Source organism: Petromyzon marinus, chromosome 12 (genome assembly GCF_048934315.1).
Source record: "Petromyzon marinus isolate PM22_M1 ecotype Great Lakes invasive population chromosome 12, UKy_Petmar_22M1.pri1.0, whole genome shotgun sequence".
In the NCBI taxonomy this organism is placed as follows: Eukaryota; Metazoa; Chordata; class Hyperoartia; order Petromyzontiformes; family Petromyzontidae; genus Petromyzon; species Petromyzon marinus.
Window position 1 is genome coordinate 12,865,985 of NC_133678.1, and position 21,055 is coordinate 12,887,039.

Genomic DNA, 21,055 nt, shown 5'->3' on the forward strand with positions numbered 1-21,055 from the left:
GACACGTGCCCACAAAGACCCAGAGATGGGAATTCATGCGAAGTTTCGCTCAAGAAAATAACAACAAATATATAAATCGGCGACAATGAAATCCCTTCTCCTCGACCGCTCCTCGTGGCGCACCTGGGCCGGACCCTCGGGGCTTGCGTCACTTGAGCGGCCGCTTACCTGGCCACGTGGTTTCGATCCCGACCCTGACGCCTGCGGTATATTTGGGGTTTGCGCGCTCTCCTCTCCCCGTGGTGGCGTGGATTTTCTCCGGGTCCTCCCCGGGTTTTCCCTCCACATTTAGAAACAGCGTGCGTGTAGAGTATTTGACTGCTAGACATTTTCTACGTGACGATAAGCCACTTCGTTGAGCTGTCGTCTGCGGCCATGTCGCTTCTGAAAAAGAGATTTATAGCTCAGTTGGGCCTTAACCGGTAAAATTTAGAAGTAGTTTTATTGAGGAGGCAGCACGATTACGAATGCTTTACTTTTAATACAAATGAGTTCGTGTAGGTTATGCATTTCGTTTTTTGCATCACTGAAGAGGTATTGCCTGTTCCTCTGCAGCTGCTGATAGGTAACCTTTCACGTGCTAATTGTTAGACCGGTCATCTCCACAGAGCCGGCAGACATTCCAGGCGAAATGTGAGAGGGGCCGGTGGCTCCACAAAACATTGGACGGCCACTGTCGACCTCTCCATACGAAGTGGCCGTTCGTTGATTTCGACTCTGGACGAGTGAGGTGTGACAAACTTCTGATTACGAATCACGGCACTCTTTGTCCCCCCCAGCGCCCCCCCCCCCCCCCCCACGAGCTCGTTCTGGATTGTGAACGGCAAAAAAACCGCGGCCTACTTCTGAGAATCGCCGTGGCGTTGTCTGCGAGTGCTGTCCCCCCCCCTCCCGTCACTGCAGTGGCTGTCCCAGTTACGGAGCCCAGGCCGCCCGCTCGCGATGCCGGGATGGGGCCCTGTTGCGGACTGCGCGCTCGGTACCCGCGGGCACGACGGCGCGTCACGGGACCCGGCGTGCGTGTCACGGGACCCGGCGTGCGTGTCACGGGACCCGGCGTGCGTGTTACGAGACCCGGCGTGTGTGTTACAGGACCCGGCGTGCGTGTCACAGGACCCGGCGTGTGTGTTACGGGACCCGGCGTGTGTGTTACAGGACCCGGCGTGTGTGTTACGAGACCCGGCGTGTGTGTTACAGGACCCGGCGTGTGTGTTACGGGACCCGGCGTGTGTGTTACGGGACCCGGCGTGTGTGTTACGGGACCCGGCGTGCGTGTCACAGGACCCGGCGTGTGTGTTACGGGACCCGGCGTGTGTGTTACAGGACCCGGCGTGTGTGTTACGAGACCCGGCGTGTGTGTTACAGGACCCGGCGTGTGTGTTACGGGACCCGGCGTGTGTGTTACGGGACCCGGCGTGCGTGTTACAGGACCCGGCGTGCGTGTTACAGGACCCGGCGTGTGTGTTACAGGACCCGGCATGCGTGTTACAGGACCCGGCGTGTGTGTTACGAGACCCGGCGTGTGTGTTACAGGACCCGGCGTGTGTGTTACGAGACCCGGCGTGTGTGTCACAGGAACCGGCGTGTGTGTTACAGGACCCGGCGTGTGTGTCACGGGACCCGGCGTGTGTGTTACAGGACCCGGCGTGCGCGTTACAGGACCCGGCGTGTGTGTTACAGGACCCGGCGTGAATGTACAGATATATCACGCGCGAGATGTTTTAGCTCACGTGGTAGTGCTGCAGTAATAACGGGGGGGGGGGGTCACCACAAGCGCGGCTTCGAGGCGACGTCTGAAAGTGAAAACTTTCTAGGGTCATCCAACAAGCAGCGGTTAGTTGTGTAACAGGCCCAACTTGGCCGATGAGACTCAGACAGTCGAAACGGGTGTAGAATTTGCCTGCCTGAGTAATAAATGACGCGGGGAAATTTGTTCCGGAAGGCTCATGGATAGGATTTTGTCTGGTTGGCTTTTGGAGATGTGGACTTTTTTGAGCTGTTATTTGTACAGGGTAATAGAGTGCAGACGCGTCTCGCTTAACGAGTGAGATATGTTTCGCGAAAATTACTCAGTAAGCGAAACTCATTAAGCGATGAGTGACTGACGCATGTTAAAAGCTGAGCTACGTTTCAGCCCCAAAATATTACACTCCTGAAACAACGAGCCACTATTCGGGGATGCCAGACGGAGCGCTACTTCTTGTCCTCAGCGTCTGCAATTAAATAGCACTGCCACCCACCCCTACCGCCCCCGGCCACCCATTACAGTGCCACCACGAGGCCCGCTCCCCCACACGACGAAACACGCGGGCACACAGCACAGGGGTAAACCAACAGCTGCGGCCCGCCGTGCGCCCCCTGCCGCCATGGCACGCATTCCATCGATCCGGTCCCCGCTCACTAAGTGAAAATTTTGCTCGTCCAGCGAACAAATTGGTCTAAATTGGAGTTGATCGTGAATTCTCATATAAAGAACCCCCGTTAAGCGAGATATGCCTGTAATACAGTGAGGGAAAAAAGTATTTGATCCCCTGGTGATTTTGTACGTTTGTCCACTGACAAAGAAATGATCAGTCTATAATTTTAATGGTAGCTTTACTTGAACAGTGAGAGAGAATAATAAAAACAAAATCAAGAAAAACGTATGTCAGAAATGTTATAAATTGATTTGCATTTTAATGAGCGAAATAAGTATTTGACCCCTCTGCAAAACATGACTAGTACTTGGTGGCAAAACCCTTGTTGGCAATCACAGAGGTCAGACGTTTCTTGTAGTTGGCCACCAGGTTTGCACACATCTCAGGAGGGATTTTGTCCCACTCTTCTTTGTAGATCTTCTCCAAGTCATTAAGGTTTCGAGGCTAACGTTTGGCAACTCGAACCTTCAGCTCCCTCCACAGATTTTCTATGGGATTACGGTCTGGAGACTGGCCAGGCCACTCCAGGACCTTAATGTGCTTCTCCTTGAGCCACTCCTTTGTTGCCTTGGCCGTGTTTTTGGGTCATTGTCATGCTGGCATACCCATCCACGACCCATTTTCAATGCCCTGACTGAGGGAAGGAGGTTCTCACCCAAGATTTGACGGTACATGGCCCCGTCTATCGTCCCTTTGATGCGGTGAAGTTGTCCTGTCCCCTTAGCAGAAAAACACCCCCAAAGCATAATGTTTCCACCTCCATGTTTGACAGTGGGGATGGCGTTTTTGGGGTCATAGGCAGCATTCCTCCTCCTCCAAACACGGCGAGTTGAGTTGATGCCAAAGAGCTCCATTTTGGTCTCATCTGACCACAACACTTTCACCCAGTTGTCCTCTGAATCATTCAGATGTTCATTGGCAAACTTCAGACGGGCATGTATATGTGCTTTCTTGAGCAGAGGGACCTTGCGGGCGCTGCAGGATTTCAGTCCTTCACGGCGTAGTGTGTTACCAATTGTTTTCTTGGTGACTATGGTCCCAGCTGCCTTGAGATCATTGACAAGATCCTCCCGTGTAGTTCTGGGCTGATTCCTCACCGTTCTCATGATCATTGCAACTCCACGAGGTGAGGTATTGCATGGAACCCCAGGCCGAGGGAGATTGACAGTTCTTTAGTGTTTCTTCCATTTGCGAATAATCGCACCAACTGTTGTCACCTTCTCACCAAGCTGCTTGGCAATGGTCTTGTAGCCCATTCCAGCCTTGTGTAGGTCTACAATCTTTTCCCTGACAGAGAGCTCTTTGGTCTTGGCCATGGTGGAGAGTTTGGAATTTGATTGATTGATTGCTTCTGTGGACAGGTGTCTTTTATACAGGTAATAAGCTGAGATTAGGAGCTCTCACTTTAAGAGTGTGCTCCTAATCTCAGCTCGTTACCTGTATAAAAGACACCTGGGAGCCAGAAATCTTTCTGATTGAGAGGGAGTCAAATACTTATTTCCCTCATTAAAATGCAAATCAATTTATAACATTTTGACATTCTTTTTTCTGGATATTTTTTGCTGTTATTCTGTCTCTCACTGTTCAAATAAACCTACCATTAAGATTATAGACTGATCATTTCTTTGTCAGTGGGCAAACGTACAAAATCAGCAGGGGATCAAATACTTTTTTCCCTCACTGTACATGTACAAACTGTGTTAACTGTTTATTTTAATATTAAAAAATTAAGTAAATTGCGACCTTTGGCAAATGTATAACGAGGTAAATTAATAAAATTAACTTTCTACCATGGGGCCTGATGAGTTTTAAATTTAATTAAATTCTTATAAGGCTCCATTACCATCAGACCCCACGGTGTAAAGTGCAGTCTCCAATTCGTATCCTCCGCTCAATTTTTCTGGCCTCTATTTATGACATGTGAATCAGGGCTATTTTGACCTAAACACATATGTTGAACTTCTTTCGCACTGTACGTTGCCAACCGTGCTAATCGGAGATGCGGGGGAAAGACAACAAACTGAATAATAAAAGCAGTTCTAAAGAAATGCGTTTACAATCTAGATGATTTAAAAGTGCATAGCTCCAGTGGCTTCCTAATATGTGAAGGAAGAGCGTTCCAAGTGGCTGCAGAAGCGCATCTGAAAGCACTCGATGCAGTGACTGCATTTGTTCGACTACGGCGAGCCAAAATGCCGCTGCTTTGAGGATGATCGGAGTTCGCGTGATGGTGGTTTATGTTCGTCGACGAGATCAGCAAGGTATTGTGGTTCATTTGTGGCAAGCACTTTGTGTGTAATGAGTGCGACCTTGTAAGCCAACGGAACGACCTCACGAAGCCCCGGCGGCCGGAGTGTTCAAGGCGATGCGCTTCATGTAGATCACGTTGCGTTTCTCGGAACATCTCCGCTCACCTCTTCAAATTAATCATTTTATTTATTTTTTAGCTTTGCCCCCTCGCGGCTCAGGTCTTTACGTTTCGTAATTAAAACTCCAGGACACGAATTGGGATTGGATTAAGGACCCTTAGGCATTAACAGCAAAGAACATGAATCAATAGAAGTTACAATTATGCAGCGGAGGACAATAAATCCATGTGCGCGCACGAGCGCGCACGCAGAGACGCAATTACATGCGTGCGTATCAGGTGATTGAGAACAAAGCGGCCACCAGACATTTTAAAATAAAGAGACGAGAGAAGGGTTCGCGCTACCGCGACGTGTAATGAAGTGTGACAGCACCGTGGTCCATCGGCTGATCGATCTTCTGGGCCAATGTTTTCTCGCCAGCATTGTTCTCAGAAGCATACTCACGAGTCTCATCGGCAGAGTCAGGGTGGGTAAACGATGAAGGCTCAGACAGTTGAAACTGGTTTCGAGTTTGAAGAATTAATGTCGGCTTCATGACTCAGGGGGTGAAGAGGCAGTGGGTGGAGCCGGCACTGCCAAGGTTGTCGAGTTTGAATCCAGGCAGACGCCCGAGATGGAATTAGGTTCCCAGGTGTAGTGAGTTGGTCACCAATGGCTACAGCAGAATCCATCACTTTAAAGTGTGGTCTTTTTACAAAATGAGTTGATATTTCGTAAATTGAATATGATTTTGATCCATCGTTCGATAAACATTTCTCTGTGCAGGGCACGTGGGTAACTACAGCGCCCTCTAGGGTAGATCAGAGGTCACTTGAAAGGATCTCAACAATAGTTCTGTGATATCTGCTTCCACAGGCCATTCCCTACCGTGCGGGTCATCCGCTTCCCCGTTAGAGTTTCGGTTTGAGGCATTTGTCTCGTGATATATCACCGAAAGCACAGTTCGGAATACAATTGTAAACCCTCCCCCACCCCAAAAAAAAACATGTTGCTTGAGAAATATTAACCTGTTAAGTTTTCCATATTTGAGACAACATCTTGTGTTTATATATGTTTTGTTAGCCACAGTCCCCCGCCTAGGTGCATGCTGTAACCGAGTTTATTGTACATTTTTAATTTAAAGCTTTCGTGACTGCAGGGATTCATATTCTTGGTTCTTTCGGTAAAGTCACGTGTTATTTTATTGTTTCCCTTCTACGTGACTTTACCGAAAGAACCAAGAATATAAGTTTATTGCAGTTGAATGGCGTAACGCCAGAAAGAGTAAAACATTAGTTTTCCATTCAACATCTTGATATCGGCGAAAGGGTCCCCGCAGTTAATTATTGCTGGGCCCAACATTGTGCCCCCGGTCACGAAAGCACGCGGCTTGTCGCGAGGAGCACACGAACAACTGATGGATGATGCTCGCAATTGGGACGGCAGCCAAGCAGGGAGGAGACGCACGCGTGAAAGACACGGCGGAGAGAAGGAGCGCTGGGATTAAGACGCAGGTTAGGGCGAGATGGATCACATGAGCATCGTTGTCACCAGCGGAGGGGATTGGGAACACTGCTGATGAATATGAGCGTCTGTGCGATTGTGTTTCATTGTCATTGAGTGTGTCCATATGTGAGTGGGCGTGCGTGTGGTTTGAGTGGGGTGTGGGGGAGCGGTGGTGCAGCGGTTAGCGCCCTGCGCTACGAACCCGGCAACACGAGTTCGATTCCCGCTCACGATCAACATCAGTGACAATTATTTGAACCGGTCTTGGGCATCCCCTAGGTCGACTCAGCCTCAAATGATGCGGTGTGCAAGCATGGCTACTGGGGAGTCAAAGGCGGTCGAGAGTGGTGCTGGCTCACCCACCCCCTCGTGTACCGTTCAGGCCTTCATAGGTGTTCACTAACAGCACTTGATGTTAGGCTATTTGGAGGATCTTTGTCGTTGTGGTAGAGCGGTAGTATCATGATTAGCGCAGTGCGCTACAAATCAAGCTGGGTTCGAGTCCCGAACATGGCCATCATGACGGATATCTGAACCGTTCCTTGGTCTCTCCCTAGATTGGTGCTTGGTGCAGTGTCTCACACTCAGCACTGGGGAGAGGACGGGCGTGGTGCTGCTGCTGCTGCTAGCTACGCCACCCCCTCGTGCGCCGTCCCGGCTGTGATAGGAGCTCGCGAACAGCCCGTGTTGTCACACGGGAGATCCGTCTCATGTGAGAGATAGCGCCGGAGCCCTGGGTTTCATCCCTTGCCACGAAGAGACGAAGAACCATGGTGGGAAAAAATATGGTTTTGGTTTGGTTTTCCCCTAGGCTAAGCTCAGCCTTAACTCAGTTCGTTGGGAAATGTGATGATCAGCAATGTAGAGACGACGCTGGCTGGGTCGGGTCACCGTCCTGTCAGTCGTGATGGTGGTGGCGGCTGCGGGCAGCTCTCACCCCCACGTGTGCAACGCCCTCTCATGCATTTTCACAAAAAAGTTTCAAATCGATAATTGTCCAGGATACACATTGCGTCACTGTCCCTGCCCCCGCACGACTCTGATAGCCTCCCATCCACTCTGATTCAATGACTAAACAGCGTTCCGTGCATCACACATTAGCGCAGATATAAGCACGTGTTCACACAAACACGCAGAAACAACGCTTTCCCTCTGCCAAATGCCAAACATGTGAAGTGTTCTGCGAATAATCTCTTGTCATTTGCTCGTTCGGACCTGTTTAATCTTCACGTTGATTTGTTTCCATATAAAACCTGCGCGCTACCCCCGATCTTGTTTCCGTATTGACGCAGGAACTCAACGAGCGCCCACAAACCGAATGAAAGGAACACAATTCTTGATTTATTTCCCGAGGCCTTGTTGTGGAGAGATCCAATTCAATAGATGCCTCCGTGTGCACGGTGCGAAAGAAGTTCAACATGGTAGGATGGGGATGGTTCAGTTTTATTTGTATGTGTTTAGGTAATTTATCTTTTTGGTTCTTTCGGTAAAGTCATGTAGAATGGAAATAAAATAATACAAATAAAACATAATAAAATAAAATTCTCACGACGTTTCGGCCACAACACAAGTAGCCTTCTTCAGGTGAAGGAACAGAACTGTCGGGACGACAGCGCTTCAATGACCACTGCTAAGCTTGGCAGCGTCTTTTAAGCTGGGTGGGAGGAGCAGAGCGCCTTGACAAAGGAGTTTACATATCAACAGAAGAATTTAGCATTGAAGTAGCTCTGTCAATGTGTTGGATTAACAGGGTGTTAAAGTCAGAAATTAGCATGTAACTGGGAGATTAGCATGATGTTAGTGTGAGGGATTAGCATGTAACTGGTCACGGAAGTAGCTATATCAAAGTCAGAGTTTACATATCAACAGTGGCATTTAGTATATTGATGCTAAAGAACTGCAACTACCCAACTATCATACAATAAGCTGATGTGAAAGAACTAAGTATAAACTACATCAATATAATAAATGTACTCAATACATTCTTCAATAAGTTGAGCTATTAACATAAAGTAACTGGGTATACACTACAGTATATAATGAATACCATATAGTAAACTGATAAAAAAAAACTAAAATATAAACTACATCAATGTTATCAATAAACTCAATATACTCTCCAATCAGCTGAGCTACTAACAATAAGTCGTTATACATTACAATTCTATGTCGAAAAAAGTGGCGGTTTCTTTTTTCTTTTCAACCTTAGCACCACGGAAAGCGACGAGCTTTGTTCAGACGGACGAGTCAATCGACATAGAATTGTAATGTATAACGACTTGTTGTTAGTAGCTCAGCTGATTGGAGAGTATATTGAGTTTATTGATAACATTGATGTAGTTTATATTTTAGTTTTTTATCAGTTTACTATATGGTATTCATTATATACTGTAGTGTATACCCAGTTACTTTATGTTAATAGCTCAACTTATTGAAGAATGTATTGAGTACATTTATGATATTGATGTAGTTTATACTTAGTTCTTTCACATCGGCTTATTGTATGATAGTTGGGTAGTTGCAGTTCTTTAGCGTCAATATACTAAATGCCTCTGTTGATATGTAAACTCTGACTTTAACATAGCTACTTCCGTGACTAGTTACATGCTAATCCCTCACACTAACATCATGCTAATCTCCCAGTTACATGCTAATTTCTGACTTTAACACCCTGCTAATCCAACACATTAACAGCAGCTACTTCAATGCTAAATTCTCCTGTTTGATATGTAAACTCCTTTGTCAAGGCGCTCTGCTCCTCCCACCCAGCTTAAAAAACGCTGCCAATTAGAGCAGTGTTCATTGAAGCGCTGTCGTCCCGACAGTTCTGTTCCTTCATCTGAAGAAGGCTACTTTTGTTGTGGCCGAAACGTCGTGAGAATTTTATTTTATTATGTTTTATTTGTATTATTTTATTTCCATTCTACGTGACTTTACCAACTGAACCAAGAAGATGAAACCCTGCAGTCACGAAAGCTTTAGATCGAAATTTGGGTAATTTCTTGACCTTGCTTGTACTTGATCCTCCTGTCACGTGTTTTTATATAGTTTTTTTGTTGTAACGTTCTTATCTGCCCCCACTGTACATCTGTGAGAAAGAGCTTTATAGCTCACCGGATTCCTCCAGTATAAATAAATATTCTGATTCTGGCATATGTACGGACAGTGAGAGGGCCCTACGTGAGGACAACTATTTGATTTGTGAGGTCAAGGCTAAGGCCAAGGGTTGCCACCCATCCCGAGTGTCCCAGAATCGTTCTCTTGTTGAGGCAGCTATCCTGGGAAATGTGAATCTTCCCGAGAGGTTATGGAATGCCGGATTTTGTCGGTTGCATAATAATAATGATGATGCACCACTCAAGACGATGCATCTACACGTGATATGCTCTCCGGATTTAAAGATACTCCGGATTATAAAGCACTTCAGAAAGTAAGATGCAATCCACACGTGCGTCCATTTTCAATAACGTTACAATGATATCACACACAGACACATCTACCGCATTATAAGACGCATCCCGAAATTGATTTTCATACACGAGTAGGGGTGGGATCTTATCACGTGGCGAATGTAGTCACTCCTTTTGTATTGGGAGACATTCTACTTCCTAAACTGAAACTATATATTGTTTTATTTTTACCAGTTAAGGTCCACGGAGCTATGCACCTCTTTTTCAGAAGCGACCTGGCCACAAATGATAGCTCAACGAAGTGGCTTATCACGTGGAATTGTACAGCAGCCAAATACTCTAAACGCACGTTTCTAAATGTTGAGGGAAAAACCAGAGGACCAGGAGAAAAATCCATACGACCACGGAGAGAGAGACACGCGAACTCCAAATATACAACAGCAGGCGTCAAGGTCAAGATCGAATCTACGACCTCCTGCATACCAGGCGAGGTATTTAACATCTCGCCACCGTAAACACCCCTTATAGGAATATAGGGTACAAGGATAGAGGATTGTTGTCGATAATAAGTACTCTGTACTCGAGTGGCAGTGCCTTACACTGGATAGTCCTCACTCCAAGCAGGTGTTCTGGACAATATCGAGTGACATAAGTCAAGCCACGACGTTATTATATTCAGAACAAAGTGAGGCGAGCGAAGATCTGCAACGGAATAGAGAGTGAGGCCACGCTTTGAAGAGGAGTTACTTGTCTCGTCGTGCAGTCTCAACAGAGAGTTGAATGGAGCAGCGTCGCATTCAGAGCGGCGAGCTCCGTCCGGGGGGCCAACGAGATGTCATTTCACAAACGGGCTCGGGACAATACGATATTAAAAGTACGTGCAGACTCACACGTATTGCCTTTCCAATACGGCAAACCCCACTAACGGCGGGTTTGCACCTGTTCAATTATTAAAACAACAACAAAACTATTGCGCAGGGACGAGAAATGTGAAATAAACGGAACGTGTAGGGTAGGTAGATGGATAGGTAAGTAGACAAGTGGATATGTAGGTGTATAGATGCACTAGCTTTACTACCCGGCTTCGCCCGGGACTTGGATTCACGACGCCCGGCCGCCTTTGTCCCCCCAGTGGCAATGTTTACACAGCAGAGGAGTTACTCGTTTGAGGCTGAGTCGACCTAGGGGAGGCCCAGGACCGGTTAAAATAATCGTCACTGGTGGTGGCAGTGAGCGGGAATCGAACTCGGGTCTGTCGGGTTCGTAGCGCAGCGTAGCGCTAACCACTACACTACAATGCGTTACGCTTCAACACACAGACAAAGATACAAAGACCCCCCATATAGCCTTAACAGACTGTAGGGGCAAGTGCTGTTAGCGAGCAGCTATGAAGGCCGGTCACACAGACACACACACAGACACATACACAGCTCGCTAACCACTACACTACAATGCGTTATGCTTCCACATACGCGGGTCACGTGACAGATTTGACGTCACAGCTCACTTGCCATGCAAAAAATAGATGCATTATTGAGCTCCCCCCCCCCCCCCAAAAAAAAGTGTATTTTTATAATTTTTGCATGGTGTACAGTCTGGAAAGTACCCACATGGCAAATTTCAAGTTTGTTGCATGTCGGGAAGTACGCTAAACATTTTGAACAGACACACATAATCACAACTTTGCCTTTTATATATGTAGATAGGTAGATATGTAGGTAGCAGCGTGGCATCTGGGGGCTCAAAATGGCTTCACGGAGAGCCGCCTTCTATTCCCCACGGGTCTCAGTCGGCCCCTGGGGTTAATCACAATCGGAATCTTTATTGAGACTGCAGGAGAAGGAATCCGATGAGCTATGAAGCTCCTTGTTTTCACGGATGTCCAGTACGGGCGGCTCAGCAAAGTTAGAACAGCAACGCATTAGAAAAACAAAACCACGTTTGGGAGTGCAAAAAAGAGAAAGTGGCAAGCGAGTCACCAAATATGTATATACAATTAACGAGACCCACGTTCTCGATCGCAGCTCGATGATGGCCTCAGCCTGGCCTTCAACGACTGTGAACACGACGACGGCAAACCCTAAGGCGCCGTTTCAGTTGATGAAAGTGGAGCTTGTCTCGTTACTAGACAACGTTAACAAAGCACTGCGGTAGATCATCGTGCCGTGGTAGGTCGTCGTGCTGAGGTAGGTGGTCATGTTGTGGTAGGTCGTCATGGTGAGGTAGGTCGTCATGCTGTGGTAGGTCGTCGTGTTGTGGTAGGTCGTCATGCTGTGGTAGGTCGTCGTGCTGAGGTAGGTCGTCGTGTTGTGGTAGGTGGTCATGGTGAGGTAGGTCGTCATGGTGAGGTAGGTCGTCATGTTGTGGTAGGTCGTCATGGTGAGGTAGGTCGTCATGGTGAGGTAGGTCGTCGTACTGAGGTAGGTCGTCGTGCTGAGGTAGGTCGTCATGTTGTGGTACGTGGTCATGCTGAGGTAGGTGGTCATGCTGAGGTAGGTGGTCATGTTGTGGTAGGTGGTCATGCTGAGGTAGGTCGTCATGGTGAGGTAGGTCGTCATGGTGAGGTAGGTGGTCATGGTGAGGTAGGTCGTCCTGCTGTGGTAGGTCGTCATGGTGAGGTAGGTCGTCGTGCTGAGGTAGGTCGTCATGGTGAGGTAGGTCGTCATGGTGAGGTAGGTCGTCATGTTGTGGTAGGTGGTCATGTTGTGGTAGGTCGTCATGTTATGGTAGGTCGTCGTGCTGTGGTAGGTCGTCGTGCTGACGTAGGTGGTCATGTTGTGGTACGTGGTCATGCTGAGGTAGGTGGTCATGCTGAGGTAGGTGGTCATGTTGTGGTAGGTCGTCATGCTGTGGTAGGTCGTCGTGCTGAGGTAGGTCGTCGTGTTGTGGTAGGTGGTCATGGTGAGGTAGGTCGTCATGGTGAGGTAGGTCGTCATGTTGTGGTAGGTCGTCATGGTGAGGTAGGTCGTCATGGTGAGGTAGGTCGTCGTACTGAGGTAGGTCGTCGTGCTGAGGTAGGTCGTCATGTTGTGGTACGTGGTCATGCTGAGGTAGGTGGTCATGCTGAGGTAGGTGGTCATGTTGTGGTAGGTGGTCATGCTGAGGTAGGTCGTCATGGTGAGGTAGGTCGTCATGGTGAGGTAGGTGGTCATGGTGAGGTAGGTCGTCCTGCTGTGGTAGGTCGTCATGGTGAGGTAGGTCGTCGTGCTGAGGTAGGTCGTCATGGTGAGGTAGGTCGTCATGGTGAGGTAGGTCGTCATGTTGTGGTAGGTGGTCATGTTGTGGTAGGTCGTCATGTTGTGGTAGGTCGTCGTGCTGTGGTAGGTCGTCGTGCTGACGTAGGTGGTCATGTTGAGGTAGGTCGTCGTGCTGTGGTAGGTCGTCGTGCTGAGGTACGTGGTCATGGTAAGGTAGGTCGTCATGTTGTGGTAGGTCATCATGTTGAGGTAGGTCGTCATGGTGAGGTAGGTCGTCGTGCTGAGGTAGGTGGTCATGTTGAGGTAGGTCGTCATGTTGTGGTAGGTCGTCATGTTGAGGTAGGTCGTCATGTTGTGGTAGGTGTTCATGTTGTAGTAGGTCGTCGTGCTGAGGTAGGTCGTCGTGCTGATGTAGGTGGTCATGTTGAGGTAGGTCGTCATGTTGTGGTAGGTCGTCATGTTGAGGTAGGTCGTCATGTTGTGGTAGGTGGTCATGTTGTGGTAGGTGGTCATGTTGTGGTAGGTCGTCGTGCTGAGGTAGGTCGTCATGTTGAGGTAGGTCGTCGTGCTGTGGTACGGTATTCACTCGGTGACTGTCACGAGGCTGGCGAGGTGACCCTGCAGAGCCGAGAGGTGGAGGAGGAGGAGGGGGATACGGGGCAGACTTCAAGAGAGGTGGCTCGAAGTGGAGAGCGAGCAGGTGAAGGACTGGAGTCTTCAGCTAAAACAATTGAACTCGTTTTTTTTGTAGTCACTTTTATTTACCAGGTGAGGCCCACTGAGATATGTAGCTCTTGTTCGGAAGCGACCTGGCCACATATGACAAGCTCAACGAGGTTGGCTTATCACGTGGAAATTCATAGCAGGCAAATACTCTGAACGCGTGTTGTTGTTTCTACAGTGAGGGAAAAAAAATCATTTGATCCCCTGCTGATTTTGTACGTTTGCCCACTGACAAAGAAATTATCAGTCTATAATTTAAATGGTAGGTTTATTTGAACAGTGAGAGACAGAATAACAACAAAAAATCCAGAAAAAGGCATGTCAAAGATGTTATAAATTGATTTGCATTTTAATGAGGGAAATAAGTATTTGACCCCTCTCGATCAGAAAGATTTCTGGCCCAGGTGTCTTTTATACAGGTAACAAGCTGAGATTAGGAGCACACACTTAAAGGGAGTGCTCCTAATCTCAGCTTGTTACCTGTATAAAAGACACCTGTCCACAGAAGCAATCAATCAGATTCCAAACTCTCCACCATGGCCAAGACCAAAGAGCTCTGCAAGGATGTCAGGGACAAGATTGTAGACCTACACAAGGCTGGAATGGGCTACAAGACCATTGCCATGCAGCTTGGTGAGAAGGTGACAACAGTTGGTGCGATTATTCGCAAATGGAAGAAACACAAAAGAACTGTCAATCTCCCTCGGCCTGGGGCTCCATGAAAGATCTCACCTCGTGGAGTTGCAATGATCATGAGAAGGGTGAGGAATCAGCCCAGAACTACACGGGAGGATCTTGTCAATGATCTCAAGGCAGCTGGGACCATAGTCACCAAGAAAACAATTGGTAACACACTACGCCGTGAAGGACTGAAATCCTGCAGCGCCCGCAAGGTCCCCCTGCTCAAGAAAGCACATATACATGCCCGTCTGAAGTTTTCCAATGAACATCTGAATAATTCAGAGGACAACTGGGCGAAAGTGTTGTGGTTAGATGAGACCAAAATGGAGCTCTTTGGCATAAACTCAACTCGCCGTGTTTGGAGGAGGAGGAATGCTGCCTATGACCCCAAGAACACCATCCCCACCGTCAAACATGGTGGTGGAAATATTATGCTTTGGGGGTGTTTTTCTGCTAAGGGGACAGGACAACTTCACCGCATCAAAGGGACGATGGACGGGGCCATGTACCGTCAAATCTTGGGTGAGAACCTCCTTCCCTCAGCCAGGGCATTGAAAATGGGTCGTGGATGGGTATTACAGCATGACAATGACCCAAAACACACGGGCAAGGCAACAAAGGAGTGGCTCAAGAAGAAGCACATTAAGGTCCTGGAGTGGCCTAGCCAGTCTCCAGACCTTAATCCCATAGAAAATCTGTGGAGGGAGCTGAAAGGTTCGAGTTGCCAAACGTCAGCCTCGAAACCTTAATGACTTGGAGAAGATCTGCAAAGAGGAGTGGGACAAAATCCCTCCTGAGATGTGTGCAAACCTGGTGGCCAACTACAAGAAAAGTCTGACCTCTGTGATTGCCAGCAAGGGTTTTGTCACCAAGTACTAAGTCATGTTTTTGCAGAGGGGTCAAATACTTATTTCCCTCATTAAAATGCAAATCAATTTATAACATTTTTGACATGCGCTTTTCTGGATTTTTTTGTTGTTATTCTGTCTTTCACTGTTCAAATAAACCTACCATTAAAATTATAGACTGATCATTTCTTTGTCAGTGGGCAAACGTACAAAATCAGCAGGGGATCAAATACTTTTTTTCCCTCACTGTAAATGTGGAGGGAAAAAGTGAAGGACCCGGAGAAAATCCCGGCGACCACGGTGAAAGAGACACGCAGACTCCAAATATAGAGCAGTAGGCGTCAGGGTCGGGATCAAACCCACGGCCACCCGTATACCAGGCGAGCAAGTTAACATCTCGCCACTGTTGCATCCCGTGTACATTCATAGCGGCTTATGTAATTATTTCCGCTCCAGCCCTGGTACTTTAGAACAATCCATTCATGTGCAGTACATCGACACAAGTTGTTTGGTAAGCCATTCGTTTAAAAATTATATCACGTAGTTGACCAACGTAATGAAATTTTAGCCACTAAAGTTATGCCAACTCAGCGGGTACCGAAAAATTTAATATCTAGTATGGGCGCACGAACTCCTGCATACTCGGCGAGGTAATTAACATCTCGCCCCCGCCGCGCAATGTTAACTCCATCGTGGATGAGCAGGAAAGTAGAGTCCATGATGAGTTGGGGTGACGCCAGGAGAAGAAGACGACTGACAAGAGGCGCGATGACTGTGGGAAGGGTCCTGTCTAGCGCTGGGGGAGACCGAGAAGAGAGCCCCCCCCCCCCCCCGTGCACGTGACTTCAGAAGTAGTTCCACGGTGTCATCTTCCGCGGGTCGTTCGCTCGCGCGACGTGAGGGCCGCCTGAGTTCGAGGCGGGCGCTCGTTCACGAACTTGGCACGCGACTCGCGGCGAGCAGAACGATTGGGTGCAACCAGTGCCGACGGAGAACGGTGAAACTCCTCAAGTCAGCCGCGCACGAATCAGACGGTAACAATGCATCGCCAAAAATTACTTTTCGAATGGTTTTTATTAAATCTGGGCACTGCGCAGAGGCGTGAAAACGAAGGAGAACGCTGCGGCGTTGAGACGCTGCACATTCACAATCTCAGCAGCGTATGCGGAATAGCAAATTTAGCGGCGATGCATATTGCATAGCGGGGGAGAGAGGGTTTCTGGTACACGATCTCCGGATTTAATATTTCCACATCACAGGAGCGCTGCCACGTCTCCCAAGATAAGGGCGGTCGATCTCCTCAATATTTAATCTCCCCAAAAATGCGCGACCTCGCGCCGCTGAGGAAGGGGAGCAGCGTCCCCCGGCGGGGCTGATCGCTCCACGTCAGCTGAGTGAATCATCACAATCACTATTTATTATTATTATTATTATTTAATCGTATGATTGTTATTCCGCTTGTGTGCCCGGGCAAAGCCGGACTGAATCGCACGACTCTTTATCGGGAGGGTCCTGCCAAGTGTACACAGTTGTCGGGGAGTGGAGGGGGTCAATGATTGCTGTGTTCTTTAGAACCGAGATTGAACACTCACTACTTTAGAACTGAGATTGAACACTCACTTATTCAGAACTGAGATTGAACACTCACTTCTGCAGAACTGAGATTGAACAATTAATTCATGTAGACCTGAGATTGAACACTCACTTGTTCAGAAATGAGATTGAACACTCACTTCTTCAGAAATGAGATTGAACACTCACTTCTTCAGAACTGAGATTGAACACTAATTTCTGTAGACCTGAGATTGAACAATCACTTCTTCAGAACTGAGATTGAACACTCCTTCAGAACTGAGATTGAACACTCATTTCTGTAGAACTGCTTATTGTGTCCAGTTTGTCGTCCTTCACCCCGCACCTCCCGATTAGCACGGTTGGCTGCGTATGGCGCGAAAGAAGTTCAACATTAATGCAGAAGTTTGTTGTACACCCACATTGAGTACACTAATTCGCGGTGTGATTTTTCCCCCCAAACTTGGCAAATTTCGAAGGAGTCACCCGCACGCAGTAGCCGAGCGCTCGCGATTTCAATCGGAGGTTTGTTGACGTCCGCTGTGAAGGAAGACGACACGCGTAGTATTTTTGTACGACTGAGACGCGCAGTATTAACAAGGGCGGCCGTTGGACTCACGCAGAGACTCGTAGACTCACACAGAGACCCGTAGACTCTCACTGAGACCCGGCGACTCACACAGAGACCCGTAGACTCTCACAGAGACCCGTAGACTCACACAGAGACCCGTCGACTCACGCAGAGACCCGTAGACTCACACAGAGACCCGCAGACTCGCACAGAGACCTGTAGACTCACACAGAGACCCATAGACTCACAAAGAGACCCATAGACTCGCATAGAGGCTCGTAGACTCGCACAGAAACCCGTAGACTCACACAGAGACCCATAGACTCGCATAGAGACTTGTAGACTCACACAGAGACCCGTAGACTCACACAGAGACCCATAGACTCACACAGAGACCCATAGACTCGCATAGACACTCTAGACTCACACAGAGACCCGTAGACTCACGCAGAGACCCGTAGACTCACACAGAGACGCGTAGACTCACACAGAGACCCATAGACTCGCATAGAGACCCGTAGACTCACACAGAGACCCGTAGACTCACGCAGAGACCCGTAGACTCACGCAGAGTCCCGTTGACTCATACAGAGACCCGTAGACTCACACAGAGACCCATAGACTCACACAAAGACCCATAGACTCACACAGAGACCCGTAGACTCACACAGAAACCCATAGACTCACACAGAGACCCGTAGACTCACACAGAGACCCGTAGACTCACACAGAGTCCCGTTGACTCACGCAGAGACCCGTAGACTCACACAGAGACCCGTAGACTCACGCAGAGACCCATAGACTCACACAGAGACACGTAGACTCACACAGAGACCCGTAGACTCACACAGAGTCCCGTTGACTCACGCAGAGACCCGTAGACTCACACAGAGACCCATAGACTCACACAGAGACCTGTAGACTCACACAGAGACCCGTAGACACACACAGAGATCCGTAGACTCGCACAGAGACTCAGAGATCTACCCTAAGAGTCTCCCACCGTCAATGACAATGCGTGTTATTACCCCTTGATAACACACATTCGTGTGTGTGTAGTGTGTGTTGTGTGTGATGTGTGTGTGTGATGTGTGTATATGTGGTGTGTGATGTGTGTGTTGTGTGTGTGTTGTGTGTGATGTGTGTGGTGTGATGTGTGTGTGACACCACAGTGTGTTGTGTGTGTGTTGTGTGTGAGTGGCACCACAGTGTGTGTTGTGTATGTGATGTGTGTGTATGTGATGTGTGTGATGTGTGTGATGTGCGTGATGTGTGTGTGTATGTGATGTGTGTGTGTGTGATGTATGTGATGTGTGTGTAATGTGTGTGTGTGTGATGTGCGTGATGTGTGTGTGTGTATGTGATGTGATGTATGTGATGTGTGTGTATGTGATGTGTGTGGGATGTGTGTGTATGTGATGTGTGTGTATGTGATGTGTGTGTGATATGTGTGTATGTGATGTGTGTGGGATGTGCGTGTATGTGATGTGTGTGTGTGTATATGTGATGTGTGTGTGTGATGTGTGTGTGATGTGTGTGTATGTGATGTGTGTGGGATGTGCGTGTATGTGATGTGTGTGTATGTGATGTGTGTGGGATGTGTGTGTATGTGATGTGTGTGTATGTGATGTGTGTGTATGTGATGTGTGTGGGATGTGTGTGTATGTGATGTGTGTGTGATGTGTGTGATGTGTGTGGTGTGATGTGTGTGTGACACCACAGTGTGTTGTGTGTGTGTTGTGTGTGAGTGGCACCACAGTGTGTGTTGTGTATGTGATGTGTGTGTATGTGATGTGTGTGATGTGTGTGATGTGCGTGATGTGTGTGTGTATGTGATGTGTGTGTGTGTGATGTATGTGATGTGTGTGTAATGTGTGTGTGTGTGATGTGCGTGATGTGTGTGTGTGTATGTGATGTGATGTATGTGATGTGTGTGTATGTGATGTGTGTGGGATGTGTGTGTATGTGATGTGTGTGTATGTGATGTGTGTGTGATATGTGTGTATGTGATGTGTGTGGGATGTGCGTGTATGTGATGTGTGTGTGTGTATATGTGATGTGTGTGTGTGATGTGTGTGTGATGTGTGTGTATGTGATGTGTGTGGGATGTGCGTGTATGTGATGTGTGTGTATGTGATGTGTGTGGGATGTGTGTGTATGTGATGTGTGTGTATGTGATGTGTGTGTATGTGATGTGTGTGTGATATGTGTGTGTGTATGTGATGTGTGTGTGTGTGATGTGTGTGATATGTGTGTGTGTATGTGATGTGTGTGGGATGTGTGTGTATGTGATGTGTGTGTGTGTATGTGATGTGTGTGTATGTGATGTGTGTGTGTGATGTGTGTGTGATGTGTGTGATGTATGTGTGATGTGTATGTGATGTGTGTGTGTGTGATGTGTGTGGGATGTGTGTGTATGTGATGTGTGTGATGTGTGTGTGATGTGTGTGATGTGTATATGATGTGTGTGTATGTGATGTGTGTGGAATATGTGTGTATGTGATGTGTGTGGGATGTGTTTGTATGGGATGTGTGTGTATGTGATGTGTGTGTGTGTGATGTGTGTGGGATGTGTGTGATGTGTGTGTGTGATGTGTGTGGGATGTGTGTGTATGTGATGTGTGTGTGTGTGATGTGTGTGGGATGTGTGTGTATGTGATTTGTGTGTGTGTATGTGATGTGTGTGGGATGTGTGTGTATGTGATGTGTGTGTGATGTGTGTGATGTGTATGTGATGTGTGTGTATGTGATGTGTGTGGGATGTGTGTGTATGTGATGTGTGTGTGATGTGTGTGATGTGTATGTGATGTGTGTGTATGTGATGTGTGTGGGATGTGTGTGTATGTGATGTGTGTGTGATGTATGTGGGATGTGTGTGTATGTGATTTGTGTGTATGTGATGTGTGTGGGATGTGTGTATGTGATGTGTGTGTGTGATGTGTGTGATGTGTATGTGACGTGTGTGTGTGTGATGTGTGTGGGATGTGTGTGTATGTGATGGGTGTGTGTGTGTATGTGATGTGTGTGTGATGTGTGTGTGATGTGTGTGTGTGTATGTGATGTGTGTGGGATGTGTGTGTATGTGATGTGTGTATGTGATGTGTGTGGGATGTGTGTGTATGTGATGTGTGTGTGATGTGTGTGATGTATGTGTGTGATGTGTATGTGATGTGTGTGTATGTGATGTGTATGTTATGTGTGTGTGTGATGTGTGTGGGATGTGTGTGTATGTGATGTGTGTGTGATGTGTGTGTATGTGATGTGTGTGTGTGATGTGTGTGGGATGTGTGTGTATGGGATGTGTGTATGTGATGTGTGTGTGTGTGATGTGTGTGGGATGTGTGTGATGTGTGTGTGTGTGTGGGATGTGTGTGTATGTGATGTGCGTGATGTGTATGTGATGTGTGTATGTGATATGTGTGTGTGTGGTATAATGTGTGTGATGTGTATGTGATGTGTGTGTGATGTGTGTGGTGTGATGTGTATGTGAGGTATGTGTGATGTATGTGATGTGTGTGTGTATGTATGTGATGTGTGTGGGATGTGTGTGATGTGTATGTGATGTGTGTATGTATGTGTTGTGTGTGGGATGTGTGCATGTGATGTGTGTGGGATGTGTGTGTATGTGATGTGTGTGGGATGTGTGTGTGTGGTGTGTGTGTATGTGATGTGTGTGTATGTGATGTGTGTGGGATGTGTGTGAGTGCGTGTGTATGTGATGTGTGTGTGTGTGATGTGTGTGGGATGTGTGTGATGCGTGTTGTGTGTGGGATGTGTGTGTA